Genomic DNA, 21,196 nt, shown 5'->3' with positions numbered 1-21,196 from the left:
AACAGTTTAAAATAATATGCGATCAACAGTGAAATATTAACAATAATTAAACACATGAGGAAGACGTAATCTGATAACTAGGCCAAAAACAAGTACGACAATACCAAGTACATCTCTACCCGGAACCGGTGTCACAAAATCACAGATCGTCTATGAATACTACAAACAATTATCTGAAAAGAAAGATACAATCTGTCTTTGAATGCAAATGAAAATAGAATATAAAGATAGAAGAGAACGCCGGGGCCTGCAGACACCTGCAGGACTACCTCAGGATCTCTGACTGGACTAAAGGCAGCCACCTAAAGCTATGGTCCAAAAGCTGCCGCTCTGGGATCTGCACACAGTGCAGAGTGTAGTATCAGCACAACCGACCCCATGTGCTGGTAAATGTCTGGCCTAACCCCGGCTAGGTAGTGACGAGGCTAGGACCAGATTACCAAATAAACCTGTGCAGTTATTTGATATACAGTGGAAAACAAAACAGAAATACACAAGTAAAGAAGGGAGGGGGGACATGTTGTTGGGAAATATCATTTGTCAATAGAAATTCAAGAGATGAGCATAAAGGCAATTTAGAATTCACAGCAAAAGAATAAGGAAATCGTAACCAACCAATAAACACTTTTATTATTTACTGTTGCGGCGCGCAACCCAATCCAAATCATAAAATACTATTGCGGCGTGCAACCCGATCCATATCATTTATCACTGTTGTAGCATGCAACCTGATCCAATTATATTGTTGTTGCGGCGTGCAACCCGATCCAAACATAATATTGTTGCGGCGTGCAACCCAATCCAAACATAATATTGTTGTGGCGTGCAACCCGATCCAATAATAATATTGTTGCGGAGTGCAACCCGATCCACATATACAGTTCAACACCAATTACAAAGAGAGTCCCGGCAAGGGATCAATAAAGAACAACACTATCTCGGCAAGGGAATCGACAGTATGAGTAAATACATCCTAGCAAGGGAAAAATCAGCTATAACCAAACTTGTTCCAACATCTAACTTCCTCAACTAGCACCAACACTCAATCATAAGTAATTTTCACGACAATAATCACAATCCTTGCTCAACACAGAGAATCAACAACTTAGGCATTCGTCGTATTTATTAAGAACACAACAATTTCAATTTAAGACTCACGGTCATGCTTGACAACAACGTATAGATACTCGTCACCATGCCTATACGTTGCACTCAATAAATAACACGTAGCATAGGACACAACTCCTAATCCCTCAGGCTAAGGTTAAACCAAACACTTATCTCGAACTTCCACAGCCAACTCAAGCCTCAAACACTGCTTTTCCTTTAGAATTCGCCTCCAAATAACTCGTATCTAGTCCAAATTGATTTAACAACATCAATAAATACTAAAGAATTCATACCCAATGCTCAATTATAGGTTGTTTACTGTGAAATTGGTAACAACAATTAAATTTGTAAATGGGATTCTAAAAATACGTGATATATTCTCGAGCTAGTTGTTTAGAGTAGTTGATGCTAAGAATATGAAGTTTAACGACGAAATGCAAGCTAAAACGAGGTAATAATCAAACCGAGGGGCTTGTTGCCTGGATGTAGGACTGGTCGATGGGGGACCTCGGGGTCGGTGTTCGGGTCGAGCTCGAGCTATCGGGTGCAATCGGGATTGGGATAACAGTTAAGATATGATTAAATAAAGCTCTCTATGACCAATACCAAGTGGTAAAATGAAGAACGAGTGAGAAAGTGATAAATATTAAAGTGGCCTTGGGCCAGTGAGAACGAGCAAGTTAGAAAGAAGAGATATTATTGCACTTGTGGAGAAATGGAGCAACATCAGCCCTTTACAAAGTGGCATATATTCCCCTTATATAGGAGAGGGAATACCATATAGTACAGAGTGAGTTGAATGTAAAGATACGGGGGATGGGACGGCTAGGCATGGTACTAGTGTTTACTAATTCTAGCTGCTTGCCTCGAGAATCCCCCGACCTCGGCACCTTCGTTGAGTTGCGGACAAATTCCCTATCCTCGGAATCTTTGCTGGGTCGCGGATGAACCTCGAGGAAGGGAGCTACATCGTAATCCTGTAGCCTCGAGATGCTGATATGCCTTCCAGAATGTACCTTAACGGTGGGAAATAGACCCCCCTGATTTCACTGCATACAGATAGTCTACGCGTTTCCTAGAGTGAAGTACTAGGAAACGATATTGAACCATCATCTCGAGGTCATCATTGTCGTGACGTTAACCGTCTAAGAGCATTAAATGCCATGCCCCAGAGAACCGTGCAAGGCCGCCGTCGTATGCGATAATTGAGAAACCCACGAACTGCCATCGGCTCGTCCCTTCTACATCCCCAGCGATTCCTATAAATGTACCAGTTGCTAGACACTTCCCATTTTCACCTCATATACAAGCCCGCGAGTCAGAATTTTGTATTTGACACTCTTTCTTCTTTTCACAGAAGGGTTTTTACCATTTGACATGGTAGAAATTCTAGGATGGTTCCCCGATGGAACGATGTTGCATCGTCGTCCCGATCACCTAAGGACGAAACCAGATCTATCCCCACTTTGGAACAATGTACCCCACCCGATCTTGACACGCCGAAGGATTTTGACATCGAGACTCCCTCGTCTACGCCGGGCCGGTGTGAGCACGTGTCCCGATATGTTAGCATCATTACCGATGTTAGCAAGGTGAGGGAGGACTGTCGATGGAGCAAGGTAGTGGAGCTAGAGAGTCCCGGTCCCAAAGATAATATTACTAACTTCAAGGCTGGCTTCCTTTATGTATACACTTACCCATTCACCCTGGGCTCTGATAAATCTGTCGAATCTCCTCCCTTGGAAATCGACCAGGTTATTCTTGACTTTTGCGACCGATACCAGGTGACACTTCGTCATATTTACCCTTCTTTTTGGAGAATAGTGCTGATGCTTAGACATTTTACCAAAAGGGTTGAAGGTGAGGTTTTTACCCTTAATCATATGGTCAGAATATATCTCCCTCGACTGTATCGAGGCTTTATCAAGCTTCGCCATCGATCCAAAAAATCTTTTTTCACGAGCGTTGATGAGGGGAAGGACCGAGGATGGATGAGCAGGTTTATCCGGGTAAGGACCTCGGATATCATCCCAGCCCAAAGGATGCCCTTTCTGGAGTGGTGGAATGCCCGACTTAAACGATTTTCCCTTTAGCGCTTTTCGACTACTCTTTCATTTGTCATAATAATATTATTGTGCTTTCTACAGCTGCTGCTTGGCACCCGGCGGTGGTCCTAGATTTGTCGAGATATATCAGGCGGTTGAGAGAGAAATTCATGTACTGCGTTCGGTCTTGGACCATCCTGGCTAAGAAGCGTTGGGTGGCCAAGAATCACGATAAGGTTCTTTTACCGCCTATGCTTCGTATTTTGTTTTCTGAGCCCTTAGCAAAAATGTATCGTGGTTATTGTGTTGGCGCAGGTCTTGGCGAGAATATGCAGATGAGGCCGCCCCCTGATGGTGAAGCAGAGGCCTTAGAGCCTAGCACGAACAAGAAGGGGAAAAGCAGGACAGCCGTTGCCCGTCCTGCAGCAAAGAAAACCAGGTCACCCAAGCACCGAGCCACTAATGGGACTGATGCTCTAACCTCAGGGTTGAATCCTGATATCGAAGGGGAGGACGATGATGGAAGTTCGTTAAGAAGGAGAACAAGGTCTAGTACGAGAGACTTGCAGGTGCCCCGATCGAAGGCTGCTGAGCCGGAACGGCTGGCTCCGACCGGGCTCGTGGGCCGGGGGTCCTTGAAGAGGACATTGATATAGCTTCAAATTTCATAGTCGGATTTGGTATAGCTTCTACTAGGAGGATCGTTGGCGTTGATCCTGAGGGATCGGAGCTTGGGGCCTTCCAGGAACGTTGGTTGCCACTTGCAGAAATCGGCGAACCGAACGACTTCATTTTGAACTTTCCGTTTTCATCAGGGGAACTGAGGGATGCCCAAAGGATGATCGGCGCCACAGCTGGGACTCCTCCTAAAGGGGGAGACTTTATTGCCAACATTTTTAATGGCATAATCGACAGAGTTGATCTTGATATTTCTAGCGTCGTTAAAGCGGCGGAGAAGTCCATGCAGCAGGTGATAGTCATTCCTCACGTATTTCTTTCGTTCTCAGGCATTATTCGTCGTCTTTCTAACTTTTCCGTTGTACCGCAGTGCAAGGAGATGTATGACCATGCCATCCTTCGACTCCACGGGGAACTTTCTTGTCACGAAAAGGAGCATAAGAAAATTGCTTCGAAGCTACAGGATTCGGAGACTCGCTCTGCCCGGGGAGATAAAGAGCTGGGAGAACTTTGGGTCACTTTGGAGATGGCAATCCGGGAGAAGGACAGTCTTGCTGCTCAGGTATTTCACCTTGCTCATACCCAACCTTTTACCCCATATTCACATACATTTTGGATTCATATATTTATTGACTTGCCCTTCTCTCGTAGGTCGAGCAGAGTGGCTCGCAGATTAGTCAGTTAAAAGTGGAGATCTCCGGGATGAGAGAGCGAAACGAGATAGTGGCCGGGTAATTGGTGACATCCCTAGATCTTCTCATGGACACCCGCAGGGAGATTGTTGCTTGGGTCGCGGCTAAGTCCGAGGCCGAACGAGATGCTGCCACTTATCGGGAGGATGCGGCCACAACGCATACAATGGTTCGTGACATATCCATGGCAGCTAAGCAGAAATTAATCCGAGCTATCGAGCATGCCAAAGCGGAGGCGAAGAGAGAGACCCTGAAAGAACTCGGGGCTAGGGACTTCGACCTGTCAGCTGACCTCGAGGAGGCCCGTGCAGTGGAGGAAAGATTGGCGCTCTTAATTGCCCTTGATAAGGGCAAAGATGATAGCGACGAGGAGTAGTCTCCGAGTCCTTTTTGTATGCCTTCTTTTTTGCTTCGTATGTTGTCCTGCTCCGGGAAACGGATAGAGTAAAGACATTTTTTCCCTTTTGTCAATGTATAAAAGGAGCTTTCATTCTGTCAGCCCTTCTCCTTGTTTTTTTGCTTTAGCATTCCGGCATCGGCCCTTTGGGGCCCTTTCTCAGGACAAACTGGGGCTCCGGGACTAGCCACGTCTCGAGGTTAAATTGACAGTCCTCCCAAACTAATATTTATGATGTCGGGGATCTCCTAAAGTCCCACAGTTTTATGAGTCATGTGGGAGCCGAAGTGATTCTGCCAGTACACTCCCCTAGGAGAGGGTGATGTTAACGCGGCCAGAATTAATTGGCCCTCTTGGGCAAGCGAGCAGTTGTCGCTTTGCCTCTATATATTTGCTAATCTGCCTCTTAAGCGGTGATTTTGCAGTTCTTGATAAGCCTATCTCCTCTGCAGATCCTGGCGCTTTGTGCTAGTCCTTCTGCTTCCCTGTTTCACGAATTTTTTGCCTAAATCCTCATCTTCTTCCCCCTATTCTGCCGTAGTCATGGCTGCTGCTTCGACGCCTGATCCTCAAACGCAAGGGAGTCCCTCTTGTGCTCCACTTTTGGTCGGTATTAGCGGCTCACCTCCGATGTCGGGAGAGCGAGGCTCGAGGTTCCCTTCCTCGAAGAGGGATGTCATACCGGGCAGGCCTCCCAATATTCTAGGCCATCGAAAGCATATGTCGAGGATTATTTCATCGGTAAGTGAGAAAAACCTCGAGACGATCAGAAAAGAATGCGGATGGGGGGAAGGCACGATTTTGCAAGAACCTTCACCGGAAGAGAGTGTCATGACATATGTTGAGAGATTCTTGAGTGTGTATATTCACGTTCTTGCGCCGGGTTCCCCGGACCGGGTCGTGCTTGATTTCTATAGAAGATATCAAGTAATGTTGGTGTAGGTTCTTCCCTTTCTTTGGAGAATAGTGCAGTCGATGAGATATTTTGCTGACAAGGCCGGGATAGAATTCACCCTCAGCCACCTCGTGAGGTTGTACCGGCCATTGTGCTATCGGGGCCTGATTGATCTTGAGAGTAGATCCACCCGAGATCTTATAATCGGCAGCGAGGAGGATGAGGACTGTGGATGGATGAATCAGTTAGTTCGAATCCGGACTAACGATCTTATCCTTGGAGAGTTTTTGCCGTTTCCTGAGAAATGAAACTTCACACGTAAGTGCTCTGTTTGGACTGCCTTTATCTCAACATGAGGTTGGTCCCGTAAAGATATCTTTCTGTTCTTTGTATATAGCAAGTCATTGGTTGCTCGACGAGGTCCCCGATTTAGCTGAATGGTCTCGTAAGCTGGCAGCTTGCTCGATTTACGATAGGCGTCGGTGGCGAGATTTATCAAAAGGGAGATGGGAGGCGAAGCATCATGGTAGGTGTCTGGCATTCTACCCCCTAAGAGATGGCTTCCCTCTTGCCGGCTCATCTAATTTATATGCTGCAGGTGCCAGGAATCCTTTTGAAGTGAGGCCGAGTTCCTCGAGGGAGGAGGAGAGATTGCTGGCCATGGGGTCAAGGAGTGTCGGTAAAAGGAAATATGCTCCGGGGTGCGAGAAGGCTTGTAGTGAGGTGACTTCTTCGCAGAGGTTAAGGGGAAGCGATTCGGCCGACCGTCAACCTTCCGGGATTGGTGCATCATCGAACATTGCTTCGGCCTTCGGTGAGGCTTAGCGTTTTGGCCTTATGGAGAGTTTCGGCTGCTGTAACGATGTTCTAGCCCTAAGCTCCCCCTTTTTTTATTTGGCTTTATTTCTCAGGCTTTTGATAGGCTCAAAGCCGAACTGCTTCGTTGCGAGGCCCCATTGCATGAGGCATGAGATAGGGAGAAATCCCTCAAACTTCTTTGTGTGGCAAAGGAAAGCGATCTCTTCTCTTTACGGCATGAGGTGGACCGAAGCCGAGCCCGGGAGTCCCTCTTGGAGAAATAGGTACCCTACATTTCGCGCTTGCCTGCATTCCCTTTTTGTCTTGCCACCTTGATGTTTTGCTATTTCAGTTGAAGGATAAGGCGAATGAGCTGGAACAACTCTGGGGCGAGGTTGGCAAAGCCAAACGCGAATTTACCGAGCTGCAGGTGCATGTGAACGCCCATTCTATGGCCAAAAAAAGGTCTCAAGCTAGGGCCTCCGCTTTTGAGGTGCAAATTCAGACCGTCCGTACGAATGATTCAGCTCGGGCGAAGATGATTACAAGGCTCTCATCCGAGCTTTCGAGGGCAAAAACTGAGGTAGGGAATGTCTGGGCCGAGGTTGTGATGAATAATACCAGGGCGGGATAGAAAATGGCAGCTTATTCAGGAAGCGATGCCGCTGCTAAAGCTGAGTTGAAGAAGATCCTCGATCGTGCAAACAATAGCAAGGAGTATGTGAGGTGCAGATCCCGGAGGGAAATCCTCGAGGAGATTCACACCAGGAGCTTTGATCTCTCGGGGGAGATCGAGCAAGCCAAAGGAGATGAGTACGATGCCAAGTTCCTATTGTACGATGTTGAGGGCGATAAGAAGGAGACCACCGGGCCATAGCTGCTGGAAACAAAATGGTGAATGTCTATTCCCTGCCTTCTTTGTTGTGTATATAGCTTTCATTATATGTCACAGGCTGAGATTGCGCTCGACCATCAATATGTAGAAATAAGAGGGGGAAGCCCGCAATTTGTAGCTTCTGCATTTCTGCTTGTTGTAGTTTCAATTGGGTCGATTCGACCATGGAGTTGCCCTTGGGCTTGAGTGCTTTAAAAGTCTTTGGGTTCAGTCTCCAAGTCGAGATCCGACTCGAGCTTAATTTACCCTCGAGTTTTGTGTTTGTATGAGCTGGCGATGGTGGCTATTCCGCCTTAGGTCAGAAAGACCTTCTATATATGTGTGGCCCTTAGGCATGTGTAGTTAACTATTTTGGATCCGGTCTCCAAATCGGGATACGACTCGAGCTCATTTTAATCCTCAATTTGTCAATTTTCAAGATGGCGACAGTGGCTCTTACGTTGTTTTGGTCGTTGAGACCTCTTAGTGTGCGGCCCGGAGGCTCATTTTGGCTGGCAACAATGGCTCTTACACTTTTTTCCCGTAGGCTTTTTATAGGCTTTGTTTTTCGCTCGTTAAGGTCTTTTGAAATAATTTTGCCTGACCAATCGTCGGTTCTGGGAGAACCTTAATTTCAAGTCGTTATCGGCGATGTTTGAGCACCTCGGAAGGTTTATAGCTCGTAGGCTGAGTAGGTTAAAGCCTTGTGATTTGGAGTTGACGTGGTCAAAGCTCGTTTTCCGGTGGAGGGAAGCTTGTTTTTAACCGATTCTTTCTGAAGTATATTCGAAGTAGTGGCCTGCGATTTTGTTTAGCGACGGTCGGGTGTCCCCGAGTTGCATTAATTTGGATGTATCAGTCGTATTGATCGTAGTCATATGCGTTTGGCTGGAGCCATTTTTTGATCTCGAGTGATAGTTTAGGCGTCTATACCTAGGGTATACCCTTTTGGGATTCTTACAAATGTGACGTATAGCCTAAACTTCGGGATTTTGAATTTCCATGCATGTTGAGGTCTTACAGTTTGTCATGCCAGTTGAGGTCTTATAGTTTTATCATGCCTGTTGAAGTCTTATAGTTTTATCATGCATGTTGAGGTCTTACAGTTTTATCATGCCTGTTGAGGTCTTACAGTTTGTAGAATATATCTGGTTACACCGAGTCTGCCCGCTCGGGGTCGTTTCAAGTTTTCCAGTACATGGCGATTGGTGACAGTCTCCAAGTCATCGAGCTTGCTAAGGCTCGAAGGATGTTATTCGTGAGCTCGGAGTTACCTTGCTAGAACTTTTATGAGTCCAGAGTTCCGACCCTGGGGTCGTGCGGGTGCCAAATAGTTGACGCGAAGTCTCCGAGTATTTCGGGACACATTTGGTGGAAAGTCCTCCCCCGTGATCATGTTAAAATCCCCCTTTTTTGGAGTACGAGATGCCGAAAGATATTCTTTATTTCTTGGCATAAATATATGCTATAAATACGTGCTGTTTTGTTGTTGCGAGCTCAGCCCGTGCGGGCGCGGCTCCTTGGACCGTTCGATCTGATACATTGCTTCCTATCAGAACCCCGTTTGTTATTTCCCGGCATGGGGCCGGTCGTAAAGAAAGTCCCGTAGGCTTGCTGAATCCTTCTTGGGAAGTGCGTCGATGTTACCTCGTTAAAAACCCCCGCTGGTAAAAACCCGTTTCTAAGATAAAAAAATTTGATCAAAGGAAAAGAGTGCAACGGACGCTTTGAAGCCTCAGAATCTTCGAGCTATGGTATCGTCCTGATTACCTTAGTCGTTATCCTGCACAAGAGTTACTGTGAATTAGAAGATAGAAAAAGGGATGGGCGATTATACCTTGGAGGCGATGGTGCTTCCCGAGTTCTGGCGCTTATTCGGCGGTTGCTATGTGGTCCTTTATTTGAACGCGTTTGGGGCGATCATCAAAAAATCGTGTGGACGACGTGTTGAGGCTCGTCTGTTTTGTTCTTTTTTGCTATTTCTCCTTCTCACGATTGATTGTTAGCCCGGTTGCTGAGAAGTTCCCGAAGGTGCCCGTTATCGAGCAATCGGGCCACTTCCTCTTGGAGCTGCCTGCAATCGTCAGTGTGGTGCCCGTGCAAGTTGTGAAACTCGCAAATCAAATTGTAGTTCTTGTGGGAAGGATCTGATTGTAACGGTCTAGGCCATCTGGTGTCCCTGATCTTGCTAATGGCGAACACAATGTCTGACACTTCGACGTTGAAACTGTACTCTGATAGGCGGGGTGCCCATGTTGGCCCTGTGTACCCGTAGAAGCCACCCCTGTTTAGGGGTCCCCGAGGGTTCTGTCCTTGGTTTGCCGATCGGCCGTTACGGAGTGGATTGCACTTTGGAGCATTTCTTCGATCATCGGGGTATGGTTGGTACCTTTCTTTGTTCGATCTCGACTCCTTCGCCAAGAGACTGATCGGGTATACTGAGCCCGAAGGGGCTCCCAGCTGGTCGTCCTCGACCCTGAGCTTTGACTGGTATCAGTTGTAGACGTCGGACCAGGTTACAGCGGGATACTCGATCAGATTCTCTTTCAGCTGCCTTGATGCCACCGAGCTTTGTCCATTCAGGCCTTAAGTAAAGTCCTGCACTTCCCAGTCGTCGTAGATCGGGGGGAGCTCCATTCGTTATGTCTGAAAATAAGACACAAATTCTCGCAGCATTTCGTTCTCCCTTTGCTTAATCTTGAATACGTCAGACTGCCTTGTTGCTACCTTGATGGCGCCGGCGTGAGCCCTTACGAAAGAGTCTGCCAGCATGGCGAATGAATCTATGGAGTTGGGAGCCAGGTTGTGGTACCACATCATGGCCCACTTCGAGAGCGTTTCTCCAAATTTCTTCAGCAGGACTGACTCGATCTCATCGTTTTTTATGTCGTTGCCCTTTACCGTACACGTGTAGGCGGTGATGTGTTCGTTAGGATCCGTGGTCCCGCTGTATATTGTAAGTTTTGGCATTCTGAACTTTTTCTGAATGGGCTTCAGGGCCGCTTCCTCAAGGAACAATCTCTGTATGAACTTATTCAAATCCAAACCCTTGACTATCGGGGGCGCACCCGGGATCTGATCGACCCTAGAGTTGTAGGTCTCGACCTTTTTATCATTGGCTACAATCATTTTTTCACCCGATTCGATCCTTTTGGTGAGGTCCTCAAGCATCTTCACTATGGCAGGGTCGGCCACTGACCCGTTATTGCTTGACCTTTCGAGTACTTGCTCGGCGGAGGGAGCTGTCTCTGGTGCTGCTGTGCTGGGAGTCTTCGAATGGCTTTGCAACTGGGCAATGGCCAATTGTTGTGCCTGCAGCATTTCAAGAATAACATGAAGACTAACTTCATGTTCTTTCTGGGCTGGGGTTTTTTGAGCTTCCTGTCGGTCGTTGTGCCGTATGCTCCTATCGATGTGAGAGGTTTCGTTGACTTGTTGTGCGTCCTGCGAATCCGTGTCCTCTAGAATCGGTCCGAGAGCGCTATCAGGATTCTATGGTGGTGCTCCAGTGGCCAGGACAGCCACGTCATTTTCCCCATGGTTTTCGAGGTTGTCGTTCTCGACACTATTTACCGAGCCAGACATTTTGACCTGAAATCAAGAGATCTTTGGACAAGAAAAAGTGTGAAAGATAACGTGCATTAGTGCAATGTAACCAGCAAGAAAATAATCACTATTATTTTTAGCCCCACGGTGGGCGCCAAACTGTTTACCGTAAAAATGGTAACAACAATTAAATTTATAAATGAGATTCTAAAAATACGTAATCTATTCTCGAGCTAGTTGTTTAGAGCAGTTGATGCTAAGAATATGAATTTTAACAATGAAATGCAAGCTAAAACGAGGCAATAATCAAACTGAGGGGCCTATTGCTCGGATGCAGGACTGGTCAATGGAGGACCTCGGGGTCGGTGTTCAGGTCGAGCTTGAGCTATCGGGGGCAATCGAAAATAGGATAATAGTTAAGATATGATTAAATAAAGCTCTTTATGGCCAATATCAAGCGATAAAATGAAGAACAAGTGAGAAAGCGATAAATATTAAAGTGGCCTCAGGCCAGTGAGAACGAGCAAGTTAGAAAGAAGAGAGAGAAAGAGATATTATTGCACTTGTGGAGAAATGGAGCAACATCAGCCCTTTACAAAGTGGCATGGATTCCCCTTATATAGGAGAGGGAATACCATATAGTACAGAGTGCATTGAATGTAAAGACACGGGGATGGGACGGTTAGGCATGGTACTAGTGTTTACTGATTCTAGCTGCTTGCCTCGGGAATCCCCCGCCCTCGGCACCTTCATTAGGTCACGGACAAATTCCCTATCCTCGGAATCGTTGCTGGGTCGTGGACGAACCTCGAGGGAGGGAGCTCGATCGTAAACCTGTAGCCTCGTGATGCTGATATGTCATCTCGAATATACCTTAACGACGGGAAATAGACCCCCCTGATTTCACCGCATACATAGGTTTTCTATCATTTTCCCCAAAAAGTCAAAAATCGACCCCAGACCCGCTTGGTCAAAATATGAGGTTTAGACCAAAACCCGATCACCCATTCACCCACGAGCCCAAATATGCAATTAGTTTTGAAATCCGACCCCAAAAGAGGTCTAAACTCCAATTATACAAAAATCCCTAACTCTATCTAAATTCCTAATTTTCTACCCATAAGAATATTATATACGCCTAGAAATCTAATGGGTGTTAATGGAAATTGAAAAAAATGACTCTAAGATTACATACCTATGAATTTATGATGAAGTTCTCTTTCAAAAATCGCCCAATTTGGAGTTTGGAAGAAGAAGTTATGAGTTTTGGGTTAAATCCCGTTTCTGTTACTGTTTTAAAATCACTGGGCAGACCTTCATCTCGTTCGTGATGGGTCTACCACATTCGCGAAGAGCAGCCTTCCTCAGCTTACGCGATAGCGAGATCCTCTACGCGTTCGTGAAGGATAAGCCCCCCTGGCCTTCGCGTTCGCGGACAGCAGTACGCGTTCGCGTAGAAGGAATGACAAGTCCCCAGCCCACCTCCATTTTACACTACACGTTAACGTGACGCCGGTCGCGTTCGTGATGAGCAACTCCCCAGTGCTCCGTGTTCGCGACTGTGGCTTCGCGTTCACGAAGAACAAATCTACCCCTGCCCAATTTTCCCTTTCGTGATCGCGTGATAGGCTTCACGATCGTGAAGCACAGAAGGCCTGTGCATCAGAATAGCAGTTTCTGCAATTTTCCTAAGTTCAAAAACCTTCCGAGACCTATCCAAAACTCACCCGAGCCCTCGAGGCTCCAAACCAAACATGTACACTACCTTAAAAACACCTTATGGACTTACTCGTGCGATCAAATTGCCAAAATAACATCAATAACTATGAATTTAGCATCAAAATCATGAAATCAATTAAGAACTTCAAATTTTCCAATTTTCTCAAATACGGTCCGATTCACGTCATTTGAAGTCCATTTCATACCAAATTTCACAGACTCAACATAAATCACATATAAGACCTGTACCGGGCTCCAAAACTGGAATACGGGCCCGATACTATTAAATTTTAAACACATTTCATTTCCAAAAACTCATAAATATTCCAAAAAATAATTTTCTTTAAAAATTTATTTCTCGGGCTTGGGACTTCGGAATTCGATTATGGGCATACGCCCAAGTCCCATATTTTCTTATGGAACCTCCGGTACCATCAAATCACGAGTCCGGGTCCGTTTACCCAAAATATTGACCGAAGTCAACTTAAATTCATTTTAAAGTCAAAATTCATCATTTTTCACAGATTTTCACATAATGGCTTTCCGGCTATGCGCCCGGACTACACACGCAAATTGAGGTAATGTTGGAAGAGGTTTTTAAGGCCTCGAAATACATAATTTATTTTTAAAACAAGTGATGACCTTTTGGGTCATCACAAAAATAATATATAGTTTGGCTGTGGTAAAAAATTAGTTGTTCACAGGTCCTACAGTACACAGGCACACAGCAGTAAGTAAATGACAAGAGAAATTTTACGTGGAAAATTTCCATCTACGGGATTAAAAACCACGACCTACCCTTGTAGGATTTCAACTTCACTACTGAGCAACTTTTAGATTAGAACCTATGCAACCGAGGAATTAACCATTTAATCCCTCACTAACTTGTAATGCTCTATTACAAGCCACTTTGTAATAACTCTATTACAAAGACTTTGCAACTTGACTAACTCTAGCCAAGACTCAAACACACGGGTTTAAGGTTTACAAAGGGTTTCCTACACACTGCTTCTTAGTAAGCTAAGTAGGAGTTACAAGTAAGAACATTAACAAAGTTACAACTCAACTAAGGACATATAATAACTCGATGTGGGAACTGGTCCGTAGTTATATTGTTCTTTGTTCTTAAAGCACTTGAGAGTTGCTTGGTGGATAATCACGTGAGAGAGCTTAAGTGAAATCTCCAACTATTCAAGTTAATATGTTTTACCTTCCTTGATTATATATATACGTGTGACATCACTTACGATGATGTAATCAAGGTAGGTAAAAAGTCTTCTACAGAAAGTTGACTGTTGCACTGTTCGTGCACTGTAGCATGTGCAGGCAACAACTTTCCAAGTGGAGAGTTGACTTTGTACAGTCTCCTCGGGAACTGGTAGGGACCTTTTCCCTCAGCTATTCCTTACACTCTGAAGAGTTGAATCAAATCCCAAGTTGGATCCCAATCTGGAACCTTGTGATCTTAAGGTCTTGTAAATTTGTAACAGGTTCCTTGTCTGGTTCTGGACAGTAAGTTTCTTAGATCATCAAAATACAAAGTAAAGTACTTATGACTAAAGTACTTGTAACTTATCAATTTTCCCCTTTTTGATGATGACAAACTCATAATTGAAAATCCTAGAAAGATCCACATCGAGCCAGATTGCGAACCAGAAAGACCTTAAGTTTCCCCCTAAATATTTGCATTCCTCCTTATCAGTACTTACCTGAACCTTCTGTGAGTTCCCCCTGAATCTGTATGCCTCTTGTGTGCACACAGCATGATAGAAAATAGAGATAAAAGAGCAACAACATAAACAGCAAAAAGGAAACCACTTGCATTAACCAAATTTGGACTTTTACAGGCGGGATCAGAATCATTGTTATCATCTATAGTTTAAAACAAACAAAAACAATCACCAAAAACAAAGAAAAACATAATAAAAAATAACTAAGATAATGGACACTTGAAACTAGACACTGAGGGGACATTCTTTACGGAACACTGGAGGAAGGGGGCTTGGAAGAGGAAGCAAGGGTTTTGAGGACAAGATCCATGCGAGCATTCGCGGATATTTGCTCTTTGAGCAGTCTTTCTTTCAGGTCCTCCACTTGTTTCATGAGCTCTGCATTCTCCTTTGTTAGACGTTCAACTTCTGAGTTGTGAGCACTACTAGAACCCGGTGCCTCTTGTAACTGACTGAGCTGACTCTCAAGAATTGCATTTCTAGCCTTCAACTTCTAGATCTCCTCTGTGGCACTATTCTGAGCATTTATCAGTTGAGAGATAGTGGAAGTGCTTCCAGCTCCTCCGACTTTGTCAATACACTAACACTCCTCAAGAGTAGTTTTTGAAAAGGATTGCTTTTTAGTGCCCACTTGGGCCTGTCCCAGAGGTACTTTAAAGAATTCAAAGAGCTTTGTGAGGAGAAACTCATAAGGTAGTCCAGGATTCCCATCCTTAAGGTTTTCCACCTTTTGCATATGCTCAACCATTATGCCAGGCAAATTGATAGTGGTAAAATTATCCAAGGATTTCATAAGGAACAGGTCAACTTTAGATGCAACAGATCTTCTCTCAGTGCGGGGAAGCAACACTTTGTTAACCATTTTAAAGAGCAACTAATATACTAGAAGGAGTGACTTATTATGCACTTGTTCCCCATGTTGTATTGCCTTGTCCTTAAAAATGACATTTCTGAAGTTTGATATGCAGGAACCCTGAACAGACGACAGTCCTTCGGCAGGAACACCCAAAATTGACCCCAATAAGGCAGAGTCCATCACTATATCCACCCCATTTATCAACACACAAATTTGATCAACCTCTACTGTGAAGAGGTCGGTATAGAAACTCAGTACCTCCTCCTCATACACTTTGGGAATCTCATTTATAAACAAATTTGTCCATTGTTGAGAATTACAAATTTCCACCAATTGTCTCATCCCAGCAAGTTCTAGATGTTAGAGGCAAATGTGCGGACCCACAGTACTTTTTGATTTCTCAACTTTCTTTTCTTAGAACTACGAGACTCACTAACTTTTGCTTTCTTGATGGAACCAGGTTCCTCATCATCATCCATATTTCTTTTTACTGACTTGCGAATAGATTTTCTCGTCTCTGATGACTTTTATGCATATGTTCACCAGATGTTTCCACTTCTTCATCATCAGACTTGTCACCACTCTTTTTCACTGTCTTGTCACCAGAAGCTTTCACCAACTTTTCACTGGAAGCAACATCAGCACTCTTGAAAGGACTTTCAGCATTTGTAGAAGTCTGCCTTATGATTTAGAGTGAGAGTGCTTCTTCTTTGAGGACTTGTGGGTTAAGGGACTAGGTTCCTCTTCTGCTTCCTCATCCACATTTACCACAGGGACAACCTTTTCATGCACAACTTTTCCATCCTTTACCAGCCTTCTCTTTCTTTTGCTCATTTGATTCTTCTTGAGAGCAGAATCTAGAGCCTCCTTTTACTGCAACTGAGTAATGGGTCGCTTAGGGGTTGACTCTGGAGCTACAACTGGTTTACTCCTAGCCCTGATAAAACTAGCATATGCCAAATCATCTGTGTCTCCCACACTGTCAGAATTTATCTCAGGCACCACCATATTCAGAGGCTCAACATAGAATTGGGGAGAAAGAGCAGGATCAGGTTCATCACTTGGGACACTAGTAGTGTCATCTTGAATCGGTTGTTCAAATGGAACAAGTGCCCCCCAGTCTTTTGTAGACTGAGGCTCTTCCCCTGAGACTCAGACCCTCTCCACTTTCTTCTATAACAACCCCTTCTAAAGCAATGGAGAGCATATTTTCTATTCCCTCATTTTCTTGTGGTTTCATGGAAATTTCAACAGAAAGAGGAGTGATACCTGTATAATCGCAGCATGTCATGGTTGTCTCAGTCTTTTCATAACTAATCACTGGATTTTCACTCGAGTGTCCAACTATGGAGTAAGTTGATGTTTCATAAAAAAGGTACCTTTGTTTACCCTGTTCGCCCTATTTACTCTGTTTGACCGGTGTGACTAGAGGAGGACAAACATTCTCAAGCTTGCTCAGATAAGGAACAGAATCAGAGTGGGTAGAAGAGGGAGTAGAGTGTGAAAGAGACTTTACTTTAGGGTTTGGACTAGTGATTGTGTTGGGGAAGGAGTCTACCGCTGGAATACTGACTGGTGTGGACTCAATAACAGTATTGTCGGGTACACTGAAGGTTGCTTGATTTTCAGACATGGTGAGATTGTACTCGAAGGGTTGTGGATTGAGAAGAGAGAAGGCAAAGAGGAGTTTTTGAATTTGGAAGTGAAGGGTTGTGATGTTGATTTATTTATGATGAGGGACTGGTTATGAAATGACGGCAACCTTTTGCTTGGGGATTTGTATCGTTCAGAAAAGGTGTGACGTTTTGGATGAAAAGACACAAATTAAAGAGACTGTCATGCTGATGATGTGGCATTGTTTTTGTCCATTCTAAACTGTGTATGAAAGAACAAAGAAGCTACTAACTTGTATCTAGAAAACTAGGTTCCCTGGTATGTCTGGCAAGTGAGTTTAACCCATTTTTCAGCATGCACTACAGCATCTGCTTCTGTAGTCATCATGCGTGTCTACCTGTAACAGTATAGAGTTGAGTTAGACTTGGCCAGAAAATACTTTAACTAACTTTTACCTTAGTATGACTTTTATAACCAATCATGAGGAACTAGGTTCTCAGTTGGATTTTATCATCCCCAGTGCAAGGCGATTTTTCTTAGAATATTTTCATCTTAGGGCTTTGGTGAAGATGTCAGCAACTTGATCTTTAGCAATCAATGTATTTGGTCTTCTTGAGTAGGACTCAAGGTCTTCAATTGTTGCTTGATCCACAGAAGTTGAGCACATCAAGAAGCAGCTGTTACATATTCAGCTTCTGTAGTTGAGAATGCCATACAGTTTTGTTTCCTTGTACCCCATGAGATTAAGCAGGAGCCCAGAAAATGTGCCATTCTAGAAGTGTTTTTCCTGTCCACCAGATATCCTGCATAATCAGTGTCAGCATATCCAATAAGATCAAATATGTCACTAAGGGATAATAAAGGACCAGGTCCTGTGTTCCTTTGAGATATGTCAGTATTCTCTTGGAAGCCTTCATATGAGATTCCTTTAGATTGGATTGAAACCTTGCACAGAGATCCACTACGAAAAATAATGTTTGGTCAACTTGCAGTGAGATACAGGAGTGATCCGGTAATGTCTCTAAGCATGGTTGATTTAAAGGAGATCCAGGTTCATCCATGTCTAGGAGTGTAGCTATGGCAATGAAAGTGTTGATGACTTGTGATGCTTCTATGTCAGACCTTTTTCAATAACTCATTTTTCAAATTCTGTTGTTGTAGTCGTGGGACCAGGTTCCTTGCTGGAGTCAATAAGCTTTCTCCATCTTGATCAGTATTTTTGTTCCCTCTCAAGACGAGTATATCAGGAGGATTTCTCCATCTCTTTTTGTTTTAAATTTTCAAAGTTGGTCTGTCCCATTGTTGAGAACATAACAATTGCACCCCAGATATCCTCAAGTAAGTTAGCCACTTTTGGTCAAAATGTTTGCAATCCCACTATCAAATAATGTTGATCGTGCCAAAACTTCAAGAGTCTTGTTCTTCTTTTCCACAACTCCATTTTTTGTGGTGTTCTTTGAGATGAGAAGTTGAGTAATTCTTCTTTGAATATAGCCTTCATCCACTCTAGCATTATCCAAACCTGTCTATGATCTGATCTGATGGAAGCCACATTTATTTCTATCTAACCTTTGATCTTCTTGACAAAAGCCACAATTACATGCAGGATCTCATCCTTGGTTCTGAAGAACAGAGTCCAAGTAGATTTGGAGTAGTCATTCACTTTCAATCAAATATATCTTCTCTCTTTCCTGTTTGCTCTCTCACTGCTCCATACAGATCCATATGAAGAAGATCAAGTGGCCTTGAGGTGCTGACTGCCCCTGTTTTGGGCTTGAATGGAGATTTGACATACTTTCATTTTGCACAGGCATTGCACACTTTGTATTCCTTGATACTCAACTTGGTCAAACCACGAACCAGGTCCTGTAGGGCCGGTTTATTCAGTTATGAAAAACTTTCATATCCCAGCCTTCTGTCCCATAGTTTAGCATTGTTTTCAATAGCTCTCAACCAACTTGTATCACCACTTCTATAGAGGCTCAAGCACAGCACCATAAATAGTCTTGTATCTTTTGGGCTACAGCACCACCTCACCAGTCACAGGATTTGAGATTGTGCACATCCTGAACAAGAATTCCACTTTATTCCCCTTGTCACATATCTTCCAACTCCTAAAGTGTACCCCTTTTAGCAATTTCCAAAAAGGTACACTCTCTCCTTCAGGGCTTTTAGTGAAGGAAAGTTGATCGTATTTTTAGTCATGTTCTTTGAGCAGCCACTGTCTATATATCATTATTGGCTGCTCTCTTTCACTGCTCCCTGCACAAGGAAATCAAAGGGTAGATTTAGGAACCCAAACGAGTTTGGGTCCCTTGTTAAGAGAGAAGGGATGAATGAGTGCTCTTTTAGTCCAAGCAGACATTATATGTTTCCTATTTGACAGACCAGGTCCTTTAGCAATAGTTACTCTCTCAGCAAAGACTTTATTTTTCTGATGAGACTGAACCCTGGCCATGCAGTTTTCCTTGAGGTGCCCATTGTTACCACAGTGGGTACATAGCCAATTGTCGGTTACAGTAACATACTTGCTATGAGGGTTGTAGGGAGTCATTTCCCTTTGAAACCCAATCCCCTGCATATTTCCCCCGCTATTGGTGTACATGGAAGTGATAACATGAGAGGACCAGGTCTACTTAAGCGATTTTTCAAGGTCACTCTTTACTTTCCCTAGTTCATCCTGAAGCTGTTTGTTTTTCTCAAGTTCAGCACACAGGCTAGTCTTCACCAAATTCAACTCATTTTCAAGCTTAATGTGTGCCTCACTCGCAACTTCCTTTCCCTTTTTAGGCCTATTTTCCATTTTAAATTTCTCAATTGTCTCTTTAAAGTCTACTACCACCACTACTAGGTCATCTCTCTTTTGCTCAATGATAGAAACTCTCTCAGTCAAGGTTTTGTTTTCTTTACTTACACACGCAATGGTTTCTTTTAAGTTTACCACAACAACCATTAGATCATCTTTTTCATGTTCTATACTTTTTCCATAATGGTTATTCAAGTCCCCTTTAAGGGGGTTAATATTTGGTCTTAAGCCACGCTATGCTGAGGGTAAGGGATTAGGGAATTAGGGGTTTTAGACTTTTGAGTTATGGGCTTAAAGTTATTGGGCTAAAAGAAAATTGGGCTTGGACTAAACTATTTTGGTATTTCGGTATACCAAAATACAAAAATATCAAAAATTCAATATCGTATATCGTACCGAATTACCGATATACCAAAATTTTTGTATCGAAATAAAGCAAAATACTGAAAAGCCGAAACCGAAATAACAAATTAATTCGTTTTGGTTCGGAATTTGATTTTTTGGATTTTATGCCCACCCTAGCCGCATGCGCATTGATATCACATCACAATAACAACTCGCATCATAAGTGCCCATATGTCACATCTTGCCAATAATCAACAATATTAATATTTCCACAACAATAGCTCATGTTTCTACAATAATAGCCCATGGCTCAACCACAATATGTACAAGAATATCTACAATAACAATGAATGTAAACTTCTCAACAAGAAAGATATCTCAACAATTAACACTTTGCCTCAATGCGATATCGACTTTCGCAACTTCAACACTAATACTCAACAATGAGAGAGATAATGTGTAACCATGATATCAAATAAGAATAAATCAGGTTCAAATAAGGATAAATCAACAATGGAAGAGATAACGTGTAATAACAATGGAAGATATAACATGTAACAATGACTTCAAGTAAGGATAAATCAATAATGGAAGAGATAACATATAGCAATGACTTTAAATAATAAGTCCATAATAGAAGAGATAACATGTAACAATGAAAGAAGCAACAACTTCAACTAAAGCATAAGAGCAAGGTACCAAGTAAGATGTAGAACAAGTGTTAACAAATTCAAATAAGGCATATAAGGATAGACTAACACAAGTAAGAGTAGATTGACTATGAGAATTTAAAACATGATGTGACAATTTAATTAAGGCGTGGAAAGAGTCTAGCAGCCTAACCGGTCAAATACCATATACAACCTGTGTACCCACTCGTCACCTTGCGTACACAACTTTCATATAGCACAAATAATACAATCAATCTCAAATTATAAGGAGTGGTTCCCCCATACAAAGTTAGGCAAGATAACCTTAACTTTGCCAACTCAACCCTCGAAAATAGCATTTCCCTTAAAATTTGCCTCCACACGGATCAAATCTAACCAAAATTGACTTAATATTATCAAAAAATGCAAGAGAAAATAATT

The sequence above is a fragment of the Nicotiana tabacum genome, chromosome 11, assembly GCF_000715075.1.
Source record: "Nicotiana tabacum cultivar K326 chromosome 11, ASM71507v2, whole genome shotgun sequence".
Classification (NCBI taxonomy): Eukaryota; Viridiplantae; Streptophyta; class Magnoliopsida; order Solanales; family Solanaceae; genus Nicotiana; species Nicotiana tabacum.
The sequence above is the reverse complement of the archived record's forward strand: the minus strand, read 5'-3'. Positions refer to the sequence as shown.